This window comes from Nelumbo nucifera, chromosome 1, assembly GCF_055504915.1.
Source record: "Nelumbo nucifera cultivar China Antique chromosome 1, China Antique-T2T, whole genome shotgun sequence".
NCBI classification, from domain to species: Eukaryota; Viridiplantae; Streptophyta; class Magnoliopsida; order Proteales; family Nelumbonaceae; genus Nelumbo; species Nelumbo nucifera.
The window spans coordinates 6,554,410-6,572,583 of NC_142649.1; the positions used below are offsets into that span (position 1 = coordinate 6,554,410).

The 18,174-nt window shown below is 37.6% G+C and overlaps 2 long non-coding RNA genes across 3 annotated transcripts; both read left to right on the forward strand.

Moving 5' to 3' along the window:
• The first annotated feature begins 257 nt into the window (after window positions 1-257).
• On the forward strand, window positions 258-10,398 carry LOC109115260 (uncharacterized). 2 transcript variants are annotated; one of them, XR_016081398.1, is made up of 6 exons: window positions 258-611; window positions 8,494-8,573; window positions 8,655-8,741; window positions 9,094-9,339; window positions 9,421-9,507; window positions 10,191-10,235. It is a non-coding gene; the product is annotated as an uncharacterized LOC109115260 (long non-coding RNA). The 2 variants fall into 2 exon arrangements; XR_016081397.1 differs by having other exon boundaries at window positions 9,421-10,398.
• A 2,575-nt stretch (window positions 10,399-12,973) lies between these two features.
• LOC148802867 (uncharacterized) lies at window positions 12,974-13,578 on the forward strand. The gene is made up of 3 exons (XR_016080088.1): window positions 12,974-13,191; window positions 13,298-13,377; window positions 13,459-13,578. It is a non-coding gene; the product is annotated as an uncharacterized LOC148802867 (long non-coding RNA).
• The last annotated feature ends 4,596 nt before the right edge of the window (window positions 13,579-18,174 follow it).

Consider the following 18,174-nt stretch of genomic DNA (forward strand, 5'->3'; position numbering starts at 1 on the left):
TGTCTCTGTTACAACACGGCGAAACTAAATGGTTCGTGTCTCTGTTACAACACGGCGAAACTAAATGGTTCGAAACTAAATGGTTCGTGTCTCTGTTACAACTCGGCGAAACTAAAAGATTTCATTTGCCTATAATTTCTATTATTTCATTTTCGTTTAATACAATATAGGTTTTGCACTCCACATCTTTGTATTTGGTGATGGCATATAATATTAACGTCATTTTTTAGTTTATTAACGTTTACAGGATCCGATTTGAGATCGACGAGTATCTAATTTAACCGTTAAGAGGATCCTATTTGATACGATCTTGATTTCCTTTCCGAAGGCTTTGGCCGGGAGTGAAGGGTCCGAGAACCCATTCTGATAGCAAGAGTAGAAATAGGGGGCTTTGGCTGGAGTGAAGGGTCCGAGAAACCCATTCTGATAACAAGAGTCGAAGTAGGGGGACTGCGACGCATAGCCAAAAGATGCAGGTGACTTGAGTCGCAGGCAGGGGATTCAGAGGCGACAATGCATCTAACGCCACATGAATAAAGCAAAGGATCGGAGCCGAAGTCCATCTTAGCAGAGAGGTTCGCCGGCCGGTCGCCGCCTGTCTGAATAACGAGGTAAGTTCTGGTCCTTCTCCCAATATTTCCCCTTCGACGAGGGTGGGATCTTTTTCTAAAGAGGTTAAGTTCTGGTCCTCCTCTATTGTAGGTTTTTTCCTTTGTTCCCACCTAAGTTATCTCCAAGGCCAAGCTGTGACTTCCTGCTAAACTTTGTTGGAAGTTGCAGAATAATTTCAGATGGTAGGGGGTGGCAGGGATTGGTTTTCTCGTAACCAACTCTGCTGGAGCAGTATTGTGGGCTTATAGTGGACCTATTGGCATTGCAGACGTGGTTGAAGCTAAAATCAAAGCTCTTTTTATGGGCTTAACCGCTTAAGGATGTGGAAGGTGATTGAAGAAATGCCATAGGATCGGCTACTAATCAAGAATGGGGTCCTGGGGTTTTGGCCCGCCTGCTCAACGACACTCAAGAGCATTTTGTTCTTTTAGGTGGGTTTATAGGGAACTGAATATGGCTGATTCTTTAGGAAAATCAGGGGTGGATAGGGCTTCATTGTATAGTGATAACACATTTCCATTGTTTTTTGTGTCTACATATATTGGTCGTTGTTATGCCATTGATGTGTAATATAGTCTTATCTATGGTGTTCTTTCCACCAACAAAATATCATATGCACTTAAAAATTGAGTTCTGGTTACATTTCAGCAATTAAGAAATAAACCTCTGAAATTCACTTACAAATCTAGTGCCTCTAAAATTTAATAGTTGTACAGAAAATGGAAAAAAATGGATCATGGTCACACATATTCTCTTGTTCAAACAAGCTTCATTAAGTGCACAACAGCCTAAGTTGAAACAAACTACATATCAACTTTCTGTTTCTTTCTTATTTTTCATCACACCAAATACAACTTAAATCATTTGTTATTACTTCCACCCAATGTATCCTGTTTTTCCATTTCATTCATACCGCGTTTGTGTATTTTTGAATTTTTAATTGGAATGAACATTCCTGTTGATGGTACTGACTAGTGCGTCTGATTCTGAAACTCTCCCTGTTAAAGCTTTTGCTATATTCAAGGGTAAGAAATCCATCCTGGTTTAACGCATGCAAATACTAGTGTATTCTTACCAGATGAACCTTTTCAAAAGCTTTTCATGCAAATACTAATGTTATTAACATGAACAGTTAACCATAATTTTTAGGAAAATATTATTAACAAAACCATCATTATATTACTTTCTTTAAATTATGGAAAATTACCTATGCAAATTATTTAATTAGTCAATCAATATAAAAATTACCAAAATGGTTATTATAATTAATCATTTCTGATAATTAATATTATTCAAAGACCAACAATTGAATCAAGATAATTAGTTAATGATAATTAATATTACATTAATATATCTGATAATTTTCGATAATGATAATTCATATTAAAATTAATATTTCAGATAATTAATAGAAAATGAAAATTGATTTATGAATTTTTTTATATCCACTCAAAATTATTTACTACAATATTTTTTATTTTCTATAATAATTATTGAAATAGTAATTAATAATTATTAATTAACAACAATTATTAACAATTAATAAAAATTATAAAAAATATTCATGATAATAATTTTTAATAATAATATTGATAATGATATTAATAATCCTTTGATAATATCTGATATTATTTAATTTTTTATAACAGTATTGATATTAATATTAATTATTTATTTTTGAAAATGTTAATAGCAATTAGTAGTTATTAATTATTTATGAAAATTCTACAATTTATAAAAATATTGTCAATTTAATAATATCTGAAAATATTAATAATTTACTGTAATTATTGTTAATAATAATTAATTAGTATCATCCTAATAATATTTGATATTTATTAATATTAATAAATAATTATCATAAATTATTTGAAAATAAATTACTAGAAATTGCCAAAATAACCAGTAATTTATGACAATGAATAAATAATTATCAAAAATTTATTAATAATTATCATTAATAATATTTTCTGTTAACCATAACTTAGTAGAAACTAATTTTTTGGCTTTTTGGGCTCTCTGTTTTTGTACATTCTCTCATGCACGCCCCCTCCTTTTGGTTCTCAATGAAAGTTACCTCTTGTCAAAAAAAAAAAAAAAACATATTAAGTAATTTAATATAGCAACTCAATAAACGACCCTTGTCCCCAGATATACATTCTATACATGGTTGATTAGTATACACCATGAAAGTCATATGCAATTATATAATAAGTATTCATGCTTATCGAAAGATGCAAAAATATTTTTCCATCCTACTGATGTCTCAAGTTTTGTACTTATGGTCTTCAAAGTACTTTAATATAGAGGTCCAGTCCATTAGGGTTCTTTCAATGCAACCAATGGGGGCTTCCATGGCTGAGCTTTTGTTTATTGGATATATGTCTATTTCAGTCTTTCCACATGAAACCATGAGCAAGCTTAGAAGAGAAGGAGCTTCCATCGGTGAGCTTTTGTTTATTGTCATGTCAGGAAGGGGTTTCTGACTCTTGTGCCTTACCATTCTGATTGTTTTTTTTTTTGCTGACACTGTAAGTATAGGACAAACCATATACAATTCTTTTGCCATCTTGGTACTACTGGATCTTCTATGAAACTTGGAAATGAAAGGAGGATGGGGAATAAAAGAGGTGGCCAATGATCCAGTTTGCTATTTCTTAAATGTTATGGTAGTACACCACATACTCTCCCTCTCTCTCTCTCTCTCTCTCTCAGACACACACACATACACATGCACACAGATACCTCTGAATAATGAAATATCTAACCATTCAAATTAGTGTTTTGTGACAAATGAAATGCCTAAACATTCAAATTAGTGTTTTGTGACAAATGGGAGACTTTGATAACAATCTCTAAGTAGTCTAGAAATCTCTAAGTAGGTATCATACCATTCCAGCATCATAGATTTACACCAAACAAGGGTTGACTTTGATAACAAATGGGAGACTTTGCTGTTATATTTGTTTCTTTTTGCCTCTTTTTTTTGTAAAGTTCTAAATATTGGGGAGACATAGTCATCCTATTTCTGTACATCACTTATATTTATATCTAATGAAATTCCTGTTATTGATTAAGAAAATAATTTTTTTATTAAAAAAAGGAAGAAACTTGTTTATGGAATAAGCATACCTGTACAAGTTTGTGTCTTTAGCATATTGGGGTGTTTTCAGAACCTAGAACTTCGTACTTGTGCTATTTTCTAGAGAACCAAGTGCTGCTAAAGTTTTTATCATTCCAGATTTATTTCTTGGTGCAAGTTGTTTGTTAAAGAAAAATATTCTTTTCTTTAACCGAATAATGCAATTAAACTGTTGATGAGATTGCCCTTTCTGAGAAGCCAAAGGTAAAAAACTTAAAACCCAACCAACTATTAGCCCACCATGCTGGTTGGTTGTTAGAATTTATGAACCATTCGGACAGCAAAATAGAATGGAATATTAACCGGGCCTGAATTCTTAATTCCATCTTGCACAACAAGTATATTGGACCCAAAAGTATTTAATATACATCGACCTTGTTATCTACATTTTGTTGTTGTTGGGATTCTTCTTGACCTTTCTTTTACTTATAGAGAGAAGGAAGTAGATGAATGGAATGTTAGGAATGATTTAATTGGGCCTTTCTCCATTAGATTCCAGCAACTAACATGTTTGTGTGCATAGTTATGTATTGCAACTCTTTGATGTTATTAATTTGCTTACTGAATCCATTTATCAAAAAAAAAAAAAATTCTTACCGGATCTAATTACCAAAAAAAAAATTGCTTATTAGGGTAGAAGATGGGAACTTTGTTAAGTATTTGGTATTTGATGAAGGCTGTTTTGCCTGAGTTAGCTTAATAATATATAGGGCTAGGTTGGTCCCAACTTCCAAGTTCGATAGGAAGATGAAAGCTGCATTGGTTAGGAGATAAGTATAATTTACCTTCTCAATCTGTTATGTGGATATTTTATTGCTTTGGCAAAGGAAACCCTTTACATATTGTGCTCATTTTATTCAACAATCAAGAATACTATGCTGACCCCCAACCCCAAGCAGTAAAGAAATGTTGGACTGACATGGGAGTTTTAACAAAAAAATGCTCTATACCAAATTGATGTAGGATCACTGGGTAATCTAAGTAAATTATACCTGGTTTAGGGTCAAAGGTGAAGAAGGCAAAAGTTTAGAAAGTTTGAAAAAACTAAGGCTGTGTTTGGTTTGAAGGAAAAGTAGGGAGAGGAAGGGAAACGTAGGAAACCTGTAGGACATGTACAAACCAAACCTGTACAATTAGGGAATTGATTTTATTATTTTCTGATCTACATTATGGATTCAATATTTAACAACAGAGAGAGAGAGAGGTTGGAATTTATCTTCTCTCTCTCTCTCTCTCTCTCTATCTGATGAGTAACTTTTGTGCTTTATGAGTGATGTTTCTTTTAAGCTTTATAAGGGAGAGGTTGGAATTTTCTTTTAAGCAATTGTTATGCATCTTCAATTTTATTATTATCATCTCGAATCGATAATATCCTTGTATTGGTTTCAGATTTCTCATGAAGTAGATAGAAGTTACTGAATTGAATTTGTTCTCCTCTTGTGTTTAGTGATTTGCTAGTCAATTTGCACAATACCATGCATGTTTTTGTGTCTACATGTATTGGTTTCATCTTACTATATGGTTGTTATGCCATTGATGTGTAATATAGCCTTATCTATGGTGTTTTTGTTTCTACATATATTGGTCTCATCTTACTATATGGTTGTTATGCCATTGATATGTAATATAGCCTTATCTATGGTGTTATTTCCACCAACAAAATATCATATGCACTTAAAAATTGAGTTCTGGTTATATTTCAGCAGTTAAGAAATACACCTACGAAATTTACCTACAAATCTAGTGCCTCTGAAATTTAGTAGTTGTACAGAGAATGGAAAAAATGGTTCATGGTCACACATATTCTCTTGTTCAAACAAACTTCATGAAGTGCACAACAGCCTAAGTTGAAGCAAACTACATATCAACTTTCTGTCTCTCTTATTTTTCATCAAACCAAATAAAACTTAAATCATTTGTTATTACTTCCACCCAATATATCCTGTTTTTCCATTTCATTCATACCTCATTTGTGTGTTTTTCGAATTTTTAATTGGATGAACATTCCTGTTGACGGTACTGACTAGTGCATCTGAAATTCTCCCTGTAAAGCTTTGCTATCTTTAAGGGTAAGAAATCTATCCTGGTTTAACCCATGCAAGCACTAATGTATTCTTACCAAGTGAACCTTTTAAAAAGGTTTTCATGCATGGGTGCATCTGTCTTTTTAGTTTCTTGGGTGGGATTTAATTTGTTTTGGTGTCCAACATTTGTCATTCAGAGATCCGATAACAGATCTAATAACAGTTTTGGGTGGGATTTAATTTGTTTTGTGGTCCAAGTTTTATCATACAGAGATCTGATAACAGATCTGATTTCAAACTGCTTTCATTAGATGCCAAACAAATTGGTCTTCCAACAATTTCAGATTTACTCAATCTTTCTAGGTCCAATACCGTGTCAAAAGGATTGATTTCCAATCACCCAAACACAACTCAAACTAGGCTCATTACCATGTCAAATCTGAGAACAAAAAGAAGTCTAAAAGCTGAATTGTGTGTGCACCTGAATGTCTTTAGTCCTGTGATGTTTAAAAATGGAGGTGGTAGATTTTGCTGCGACCTCTGAGTCTATGGACACTCTTCTTCTTCTTGTGGGAAATTCCCAAAGAGGACCCTTCAACTGAGTCAATAATTAATATGTACAGGAGCTCCGCCTTTTGACTGTGGATTTGATATTTAGGAAGGGTGGCGTGCCTTGGTTTACAACTAAATCTTGCCAGAAAGATGAACCCCTACAGCTGTTGTCACACTGATGATTTAAATATGATTTGTTCTTGGAACTTGTATCTTACACACTTTTCCTCATACCCAGTTACCCCTTTAATGTCCAATTGAGTTTTTTGTATAGGTAAATGTGTGAGTAGGGCCCATTTTAATATTTTGCATAGGTAAATGCATAAGTGGGACCCACAAATAATATTTTTCATGTTTGAATGTGTTATTGGGTCCGATACATGACATTTAACATGTATGTAAGAGGGATTGACAAGTATGCTTGCCAAATAGTCTTTTGGTCTTTCTAGCTTTTGAAAAGATCTTTAAAATTTTGCAACCAAACAGTCTCTTTGGTCTTTGAGGATCTACCTGTGAAAGCTCACCAGTCTGTTGAGATCTTGAGCTTTTGGAAAATATTCCTAAAAAGACTTGCCAAACACCTCTTAGGTTAGTGGCATCTGTGGGTTTTTCTGCTGCTGGCTGGATTATGGTAATGTCTGAATTGATCAAGTCAAGAAAAGGTAGATAAATAGAGAAGTTAAAAAAGGCTCCATGTTGGACCCAAAAATATTTAATATATATCAACCTTGTTATCTACGTTTTTTTGTCGTTGGGATTCTTCTTGACCTTTATTTTACTTGTAGAGAGCAGGAGTAGATGAACAGAATGTTAAGAATTATTTAATTGGGCCTTTCTCCATTAGATTCCAACAACTAACTGGTTGGTGTGCATAGTTATGTATTGAAACTTTTTGATGTTATTAATTTGTTTACTAAATCTAATTACCCAACAAAACCTTGCTTATTAAGATAGAAGATGGGAACTTTGTTAAGTATTTGGTATTTGATGAAAGCTGTCTGCCTGGGTCAGCTTAATAATATGGGTAACTAGGTTGGTTCCAAATTCCAAGTTAGATAGGAAGGTGAAGGCTGCATTGGTTAGGGAATAAGTGTTATTACTTTCTCAATCTGTTATGTGGGTATTTTATTGCTTTGACAAAGGAAACCCTTTACATATTATGCTCATTTTATTCAACAATCAAGAATACCATACTGACCCCCAACCCCAAGCAGTAAAGAAATGTTGGACTGACATGGGAGTTTTAGCAAAAAAAAATGCTCTATACCAAATTGATGTAGGATCACTGGGTAATCTTGGTGAAGTATACCTGATTTAGGGTCATAGGTGAAGAAGGCAAAAGTTTAGAAAGTTTGGAAAAACTAAGGCTGTGTTTTGTTTGAAGGAAAAGGTAGGAAACCTGTAGGTCCTGTACAATTAGGGAATTGATTTTATTATTTTCTGATCTACATTATGGATTCAATATTTAAAAAATGATGGTCTACAATTGTTATGCAGAGAGAGAGAGGTTGAAATTTATCTTATGTCTCTCTCTCTCTGATGAGTAACTTTTGTGCTTTATGAATGATCTTTCTTTTAAGCATTATAAGGGAGAGGTTGGAATTTTCTTTTAAGCAATTGTTATGCATCTACAATTTTATTATTATCATCTCGAATCAATATTATCCTTGTATTCGTTTCTAATTTCTCATGAAGTAGACAGTAAGTTACTGAATTGAATTTGTTCTCCTCATGTGCTTAGTGATTTGCTAGTCAAATTGCACAAAAGCATGCATGTTTTTGTTTCTACATATATTGGTCTCATCTTACTATATGGTTGTTATGCCATTGATATGTAATATAGCCTTATCTATGGTGTTCTTTCCACCAACAAAATATCATATGCACTCAAAAATTGAGTTCTGGTTATATTTCAGAAGTTAAGAAATGCACCTACGAAATTTACCTACAAATCTAGTTCCTCTGAACTTTAGTGGTTGTACCGAGAATGGAAAAAATGGATCATGGTCACATATTCTCTTGTTGAAACAAACTTCATTAAATGCACAACAGCCTAAGTAGAAACAAACTACATATCAACCTTCTCTTTCTCTCTTATTTTTAGAAGAAAAGGTTTGTCGGTTGTCGATGTGACAATAATATCCTTGGTTGTTATGGGTGCAGGCACGAAGAATGCTTGACTTGTGGGCAAGATGCGCAACCTCTCGTGGCAATATTATAAGGAAGCTGATCAACTCTTCCATGTAAATTTCCCAAACATTCGGTTCATTTGGTCTTCTCTTGCGGATGTATTGGTTCCTAATTTACTTGGGTTATATTTACAGTTTAAGATTTCTCGAGGTGTTGCAAATTTTGGGGATGGGCTTGCTGACTCCTACGCCTTATCATTGATTCCGGTTTTCGATATCAATGTAAATATTCAACACATCCCTAGCTTAATTGACTTCTTTTATCTTTTAAATCCGTAAAATAAGTGAATAGATGTTTCTTGTGGGTGTGTGGGTTACTAATTGCTTTATTCTTGTCATTACGCATGTAATGTTTCTTAATTTTTTTAATACTTCTCTTGATTGGCATATTCCGGCATTGTTGCTTTCAAGAAATTCTGTCCGCGGAGTTGATTCAACCGTTCGAATTATTGTAGAAACCAGCCATGGCCTCGCATACGCTGGTGTCCAAAATGAGCCACTCCACCCCATTTCTTCTATATGCACTCTTAAACCTTTTCTTCTCCACCTATTTCTAATTAGATATTCTTGACAGGTGAATGGCGTGGGTGCGGAAAGGAGACTCGGAAGTGATACGGATTCGGAAGTGGCACAGGTATGTGTTTGTTTTAGAATGTCTACATTCCTAGATTTTAACACTTTTGGAATATAAGTTTGCCGGTTGTGGAGGTGGCCATAATATCCTTGGTTCCTATGGGCAAGCACGAGGAATGCTCGATTTGTAGGCAAGCTGTGCAAGCTCTCACGGCTTTACTACGAGGAAGCTGATCCAATCTTCAGTGTAAGCTCCTCAACTCTCCACTTCATTCTGTGTCCTCTTTTGGGTGTATGGCTTACTAGTTCGCTCTGGTTAAATGTGTAGTTTTGGATTGCTTGAGGCATTGCTATTTTTGGGGAGGGCATTCCGACTAATTGCGCCATACTATTGTTTCCGATTTCCGTTAATAATGTAAGTATATCTGACACATCCCTTGCTCAAAGGACTTTCATTTTCTTTTAATTCCTTCGGATAAGTGACTGACTATTTCTCATCAAGCTTTGAGTGGTGGCTTGACCGGAAATTGGCCGCCATTCAAGATAGGGCTGTCAACGGGTGGGATCCTGGTCCGGTCTAGGTAGAAGCACTCCCGAGTAGATCATTAATTGGGACAAAACCTTAGACCCAAAACCGTCCATTTTAACTTAAAATTTAGGTTGAAACAATAACATAGGTTTAAAACCAAACCATTTAAGCTCAAAAAAACCACTTTTCTTATTTAAATCGCAAACTAAAATTTAAAATTTAATCATATATCATTAATAAAATTGATAGAAAAATACTAAGTTATTTATATGTTAAAACGTTAAACACCTTTATTTATCTATCTATCAGATTCAACACTTTAAACCAATGATAAGAGAGAAACTATAAGAAAACGAAGGAAATAATATATGTGGCTAACAAAATAATCGGTTTTGGGCATGAATCGATTTGGGAGGGGTGAGAACCGGAACCGACCCAATTATTTATTTCAACATAATATTGGAGCCGGATCCTTTATAAATGGTTGGGTCGATTCGGGCCAGACGGGTGGACCTGAACCGTTGACAGCCCCTTCAAGAACATGAATGATGATAGCGATTGTGCTGCAGCAAGGTTGGTATCCCTTTTCCTTCTCCCTTCGGACCTGTATTTCGAGGTAAGGACCTTTCAAAACCGCACTCGATGTTCGTACCTTTGTTATTGAGGCATAAGATTTTGTCCTGCGAAGTTGGTTTTGGATTCGCACGAATTAATAAATTCTGCTAATGCAATTTCTGCCTTGTCATTGCAGGAACATTCTAATGGGTTCGCATTGTCAATTGCCGTATCAAAATGACTGCGATAGTGTAAGCCATCATTGGTTATATTTGTTGGAACTTTTTATAAGGGCTTCTCTTGCTTTATTGCCGTTTTTTGTGGTTGTAACTTCTTTTAATTTTCTAATACTCCCCTTGGCTTCTACAGGCATTTCCACTTCCATGAGCTTGCGTCATTGGAGCTGATTCAAGCGCTCGAATTGGAGCAGTAGTCTGCCGAGGTCTTGCATACGCTGGAGTCCAGAATAAGCCACTCTAACCCATTTCATCTATATTCACTTCTAAACTATTTCTCGTCCATCTGTTTCTGATTAGATATTCTTGACAGGTGAAGGGCGTGAGCGCAAAGGAGACTCGGAAGCGATATGGATGTGGAAGCTGCACAGGTATGCGTTTTTTGTACAATGTCTGCATACCTAAATTATATCATTTTTGGAAGACAAGGTCTGTCGATCGTGGCAGTGGCCATAATATCCTTGGGTCTTATGGGTGCAGGCACGAAGAATGCTCAACTTGCGGGCAGGATACACAACCTCTCGCGGAAAAACTGTAAGGAAGCCGATCGACTCTTCGGTGTAAGCTTCTTAATTCTCAGATTCATTTGTTGTTCTCGTTTGGATGTATGGGTTACTAAATTGCTTTGGTTATATACGTAGTTTTTGATTTCTCGAGGCATTGCTACTTTTGGCGATCGGCTCACTGACTCCTGTGCCTTACCATTGTTCGCGGTTTTCGATATCAATGTAAGTATAGGAAACATCCCGTGTCTAATTCAGTTCCGTTTTCTTTTAATTCCGTAGGATAACTGAATGGATGTTTCTTGTGGGTGTGTCGGTTAATAAATTTTCTATTGCCATTGTTCTGCTTGTAATTTTTCTGAATTTATTAATAATTCTCATCTCACCTTCATGCATTGCCACTTTCAGGAGCTTGCATCTGCGGAGCCGATTCAAGCGTTCGAATTGAAGTAGTGAAAAGCCATGGCCTCGCATACGCTGGAGTCCGGAATGAGTCACTCTAAACCATTTCTTCTGTATACACTCTTAAACCTTTCCTTCTCCACCTATTTCTAATTAGACATTGTTGGCAGGTGAATGGCGTGGGTGTGGAAAGAAGGCTCAGAAGTGATACGGAATCGGAAGCGACACCGGTATGTGTTTGTTGTACAATGTCTACATCCCTAAATTTTAACATTTTTGGAATATATGGTTTGCCAGTTGTGAAGGTGACCATAATATCCTTGGTTCTTATGGGTGCAGGCACGAAGAATGCTCGACTTGCGGGCAAGATGCGCAACCTCTCGCGACAATACTATAAGGAAGCCGACCAACTCTTCGGTGTAAACTTCTCATTTCTCAACTTCATTCGGTGTTCTCGTTTGGGTGTATGGGTTACTATTTTGCTTTGGTTATATGTGTAGTTTTAGATTGCTCGAGGCTTTGCTACTTTTGGCGATCGGCTTTCCGGCTCCTGCGCCTTACCATTGTTCCCGGTTTTCTATATCAATGAAAGTATAGGAAACATCCCGTGCATAATTCAGTTCCGTTTTATTTTAATTCCGTGGGATAAATGACTGGATTTTGTTGTGGGTGTGTGGGTTACTAACTGCTCAATTGCTGTTGTTCTGCGTGTAACATCTCTTCGTTTGTTAATAACCCTCATGATTGACACCTTCATGCATTGCCACTTTCAGGAGATTGCATCCGCAGAGCTGATTCAAGCGTTCGAATTGTAGCAGTGATCAGCCAAAGCTTCGCATACGCTGGAGTCCAGAATGAGCCATTTTAACCCATTTCTTCTTTATTCTCGCTTAGACTTTTTTCTTCTCCACCTGTTTCCGACTAGAAATTCTTGACAGGTGAATGGCGTGGGCGCGGAAAGGAGAATCGAAAGTGAGACGGATTCGGAAGCGGCATAGGTATGTGATTGTTGTCGAATGTGCGCATCCCTAAATTTTAAAATTTTTAGAAGAAAAGGTTTGCCGGTTGTGGACGTGACAATAATATCCTTGGCTCTTATGGGTGCAGGCACGAAGAATGCTCGACTTGCGGGCAAGATGCACAACCTCTCGCGGCAATACTATAAGGAAGCCGATCAACTCTTCGATGTAAATTTCTCAAATCTCCGGTTCATTCGGTGTTCTCTTGCGGTTGTATTGGTTCCTAATTTGCTTGGGTTATATTTGTAGTTTTAGATTGCTCGATGCATTGCAAATTTTGGGGATAGGCTTGCCAACTCCTGTCCCTTACCATTGATTCCAGTTTTCGATATCAATGTAAATATACGACACATCCCTTGCTTAGTTGACTTCTTTTATCTTTTAAATCCGTAAGATGAGTGATTGGATGTTTCTTGTGGGTGTGTGGGTTGCTAATTACTCTATTCCTGTCGTTGTGCATGTAACTTTTCTTAATTTTTTAATACTCCTCTTGACTGGCATATTCCGGCACTGTCGCTTTCTTGTGGGTGTGTGGGTTGCTAATTGCTCTATTCCTGTCGTTGTGCATGTAACTTTTCTTAATTTTTTAATACTCCTCTTGACTGGCATATTCCGGCATTGTCGCTTTCAGATAATTGCGTCCGCGAAGTTGATTCAACCGTTCGAATTGTTTCAGCAACCAGCCAAGGCCTCGCATACGCTGGAGTCCAGAATGAGCAACACCAACCCATTTCTTCTATATACACTCTTAAACCTTTTCTTCAACACCGATTTCTGATTTGATATTCTTGACAGGTGAATGGCGTGGGGACGAAAAGGAGACTCGGAAGTGATACGGATTCGGAAGCGGCACAGGTATGTGTTTGTTGTAGAATGTCTGCATTCCTAGATTTAAACACTTTTGGAATATAATTTTGCCGGTTGCGGAGGTGGCCATAAATTCCTTGGTTCCTATGGGCAGGCATGAGGAATGCTCGATTTGCAGGCATGTTGTGCAAGCTCTCACGGCTTTCCTATGAGGAAGCTGGTCCGATCTTCGGTGTAAGCTTCACAACTCTCCACCTCATTCTGTGTCCTCTTCTGGGTGTATGGCTTTCTAATTCGCTCTGGTTAAATGCATAGTTTTGGACTCCTCCAGGCGTTGCTACTTTTGGGGAGGGCATTCCGACTATATCGCGCCATACTATTGTTTCCGCTTTCCGTTAATAATGTAAGTTAATCTGACACATCCTTTGCTTAAAGGACTTCCATTTTCTTTTAATTCCTTCGGATAAGTGACTGATTATTTCTCGTCATGCTTTGAATGGTGGCTCGACCGGAAATTGGCCGCAATTCAAGATAGGGCTGTCAACGGGTGGGATCCGGGTCCAGTCTAGGTAGAAGCATTCCCGAATAGATCATTAATTGGGCCAAAACCTTAGACCCAAAACCGTCCATTTTAACTTAAAATTTTGGTTGAAAGAATAACATAGGTTTAAAACCAGACCATTTCAGCTAAAAAATCCACTTTTATTATTTAAATCGCAAACTAAAATTTAAACTTTAATCATATATCGTTAATACAATTGATATAAAAATACTAAGTTACATATATGTTAAAACATTAGACACCTTTATTTATCTATCTATCAGATTCGACACTTTAAACCTATGATAATAGAGAAACTATAAGAAAACGAAGGAATTTATATATATGGCTAACAAAATAATCGGTTTTGGGCAGGAATCGATTCGGGAGGGGCGAGTACCGGAACCGACCCAATTATTTATTTCAACGTAATGATGGAGCCAGATCCTTTATAAATGGTTGGGTCGATTCGGGCCAGCCGAGTAGACCTGAACCGTTGACAACCCCTTCAAGAACATGAACGATGATAGCAATTGTGCTGCAACAAGGTTGGTATCCCTTTTCCTTCTCCCTTCAGACCTGTACTTCGAGGTAAGGACCTTTCAAAACAGCACTCGATGTTCGTTACTTTTGTTATTGAGGCATAAGATTTTGTCTTGCGAAGTTGGTTTTGGATTTTCACGAATTAATAAATTCTGCTAATGCTATTTCTGCCTTGTCATTGCAGGAACATTCTAATGGGTTCGGATTGTCAACTGCCGTATCAGGATGACTGCCATGGGGTAAGCCACCATTGGTTAAATCTGTTGGAACTTTTTATAAGCGCTTCTCTTGCTTTATTGCCGTTTTTTGTGGCTGTAACTTCTTTATATTTTCTAATACTCCCCTTGGCTTCTACAGGCATTGCCACTTCCATGAGATTGCGTCATTGGAGCAGATTCAAACGGTCGAATTGGAGAAGTAGTCCGCCGAGGCCTTGCATACGCTGGAGTCCAGAATAAGCCACTCTAACCCATTTCTTCTATATTCACTTGTAAACTATTTCTTGTCCACCTGTTTCTGATTAGATATTCTTCACAGGTGAATGGCGTGAGCACAAAGGAGATTCGGAAGCGATACGGATGCGGAACCTGTACAGGTATGCGTTTTTTGTACAATGTCTGCATTCCTAAAATTATATCATTTGTGGAAGACAAGGTCTGTCGGTCGTCGCAGTGGCTATAATATCCTTGGGTCTTATGGGTGCAGGCATGGAGAATGCTCGACTTGCAGGCAAACTCTGCAAGCTCTCACGGCTTTACTATGAGGAAGCTGGTCCAATCTTCCGTGTAAGCTTCTCAACTCTCCACTTCATTTTGTGTCCTCTTTTGGGTGTATGGCTTTCTAATTCGTTCTGGATAAATAAGTAGTTATGGACTCCTCGAGGCGTTGCTACTTTTGGGGAGGGCATTCCGACTATATCTCGCCATACTATTGTTTCCGCTTACCGTTAATAATGTAAGTATATCTGACACATCCTTTGCGTAAAGGACTTCCATTTTCTTTTAATTCCTTCGGATAAGTGACCGATTATTTCTCGTCATGCTTTGAATGGTGGCTCGACCGGAAATTGGCCGCAATTCAAGATAAGGCTGTCAACGGGTGGGATCCGGGTCCGGTCTAGGTGGAAGCACTCCCGAGTTGATCATTTCTTGGGACAAAACCTTAGACCCAAAACCGTCCATTTTAACTTAAAATTTAAGTTGAAACAAAAACATAGGTTTAAAACCGAACCATTTAAGCTAAAAGACACCACTTTTCTTATTTAAATCGCAAACTAAAATTAAAATTTTAATCATATATGATTAATAAAATTGATAGAAAAATACTAAGTTACTTATATGTTAAAACGTCAGGCACCTTTATTTATCTATCTATGTATCAGACTTGACATTTAAACCTATATAAGAGCGAAACCGTAAGAAAACGAATGAAATAATATATATGGTTAACAAAATAGTCGGTTTTGGGCATGAATCGATTCGGGAGGGGCGAGTTCTGGAACCGACCCAATTATTTATTTCAACATAATCGTGGAGCCGGATCCTTTATAAATGGTTGGGTCGATTCGGGCCAACCGGGTAGATCTGAACCGTTGACAGCCCCTTCAAGAACATGAACGATGATAGCGATTGTGCTCTAGCAAGGTTGGTATCCCTTTTCCTTCTCCCTTCGGACCTGTAATTTGAGGTAAGGACCTTTCAAAACCGCACTCGATGTTCGTACCTTTGTTATTGAGGCATAAGATTTTGTCTTGCGAAGTTGGTTTTGGATTTTCACGAATTAATAAATTCTGCTAATGCTATTTGTGCCTTGTCATTGCAGGAACATTCTAATGGGTTCGGATTGTCAACTGCCGTATCAGGATGACTGCCATGGGGTAAGCCACCATGGGTTAAATCTGTTGGAACTTTTTATAAGCGCTTCTCTTGCTTTATTGCCGTTTTTTGTGGCTGTAACTTCTTTATATTTTCTAATACTCCCCTTGGCTTCTACAGGCATTGCCACTTCCATGAGATTGCGTCATTGGAGCAGATTCAAACGGTCGAATTGGAGAAGTAGTCCGCCGAGGCCTTGCATACGCTGGAGTCCAGAATAAACCACTCTAACCCATTTCTTCTATATTCACTTGGAAACTATTTCTTGTCCACCTGTTTCTGATTAGATATTCTTCACAGGTGAAGGGCGTGAGCGCAAAGGAGATTCGGAAGCGATACGGATGCGGAAGCTGTACACGTATGCGTTTTTTGTACAATGTCTGCATACCTAAAATTATATCATTTTTGGAAGACAAGGTTTGTCGGTCGTGGCAGTGGCTATAATATCCTTGGGTCTTATGGGTGCAGGCATGGAGAATGATCGACTTGCAGGCAAGCTCTGCAAGCTCTCACGACTTTACTATGAGGAAGCTGGTCCAATCTTCCGTGTAAGCTTCTCAACTCTCCACTTCATTCTGTGTCCTCTTTTGGGTGTATGGCTTTCTAATTCGCTCTGGTTAAATGCGTAGTTTTGGACTCCTCGAGGCGTTGCTACTTTTGGGGAGGTTATTCCGACTATATCGCGCCATACTATTGTTTCCGCTTTCCGTTAATAATGTAAGTATATCTGACACATCCTTTGCTTAAAAGACTTCCATTTTCTTTTAATTCCTTCGGACAAGTGACTGATTATTTCTCGTCATGCTTTGAATGGTGGCTCGACCGGAAATTGGCCGCAATTCAAGATAGGGCTGTCAACGGGTGGGATCCGGGTCCGGTCTAGGTAGAAGCACTCCCGAGTTGATCATTTATTGGGACAAAACCTTAGACCCAAAACCGTCCATTTTAACTTAAAATTTAGGTTGAAACAAAAACATAGGTTTAAAACCGAACCATTTAAGTTAAAAAACACCACTTTTCTTATTTAACTATCTATGTATCAGACTCGACATTTAAACCTATATAAGAGCGAAACCGTAAGAAAACGATTGAAATAATATATATGGTTAACAAAATAGTCGGTTTTGGGCATGAATCGATTCGGGAGGGGCGAGTTCTGGAACCGACCCAATTATTTTTTTCAACATAATCGTGGAGACGGATCCTTTATAAATGGTTGGGCCGATTCGGGCCAACCGGGTAGATCTGAACCGTTGACAGCCCCTTCAAGAACATGAACGATGATAGCGATTGTGCTCTAGCAAGGTTGGTATCCCTTTTCCTTCTCCCTTCGGACCTGTAATTTGAGGTAAGGACCTTTCAAAACCGCACTCGATGTTCGTACCTTTGTTATTGAGGCATAAGATTTTGTCTTGCGAAGTTGGTTTTGGATTTTCACGAATTAATAAATTCTGCTAATGCTATTTGTGCCTTGTCATTGCAGGAACATTCTAATGGGTTCGGATTGTCAACTGCCGTATCAGGATGACTGCCATGGGGTAAGCCACCATTGGTTAAATCTGTTGGAACATTTTATAAGTGCTTCTCTTGCTTTATTGTCGTTTTTTATGGCTGTAACTTCTTTATATTTTCTAATACTCCCCTTGGCTTCTACAGGCATTGCCACTTTCATGAGATTGCGTCATTGGAGCAGATTCAAACGGTAGAATTGGAGAAGTAGTCCGCCGAGGCCTTGCATACGCTGGAGTCCAGAATAAACCACTCTAACCCATTTCTTCTATATTCACTTGTAAACTATTTCTCGTCCACCTGTTCCTGGTGAGATATTCTTGACAGGTGAAGGGCGTGAGCGCAAAGGAGACTCGGAAGCGATACGGATGCGGAACCTGTTCAGGTATGTGTTTTTTGTACATTGTCTGCAAACCTAAATTATATCATTTTTGGAAGAGAAGTTCTGTCGGTCGTGGCAGTGGCGATAATATCCTTGGGTCTTATGGGTCCAGGCAAGGAGAATGCTCGACTTGCAGGCAAGCTCTGCAAGCTCTCACGGCTTTACTATGAGGAAGCCGGTCC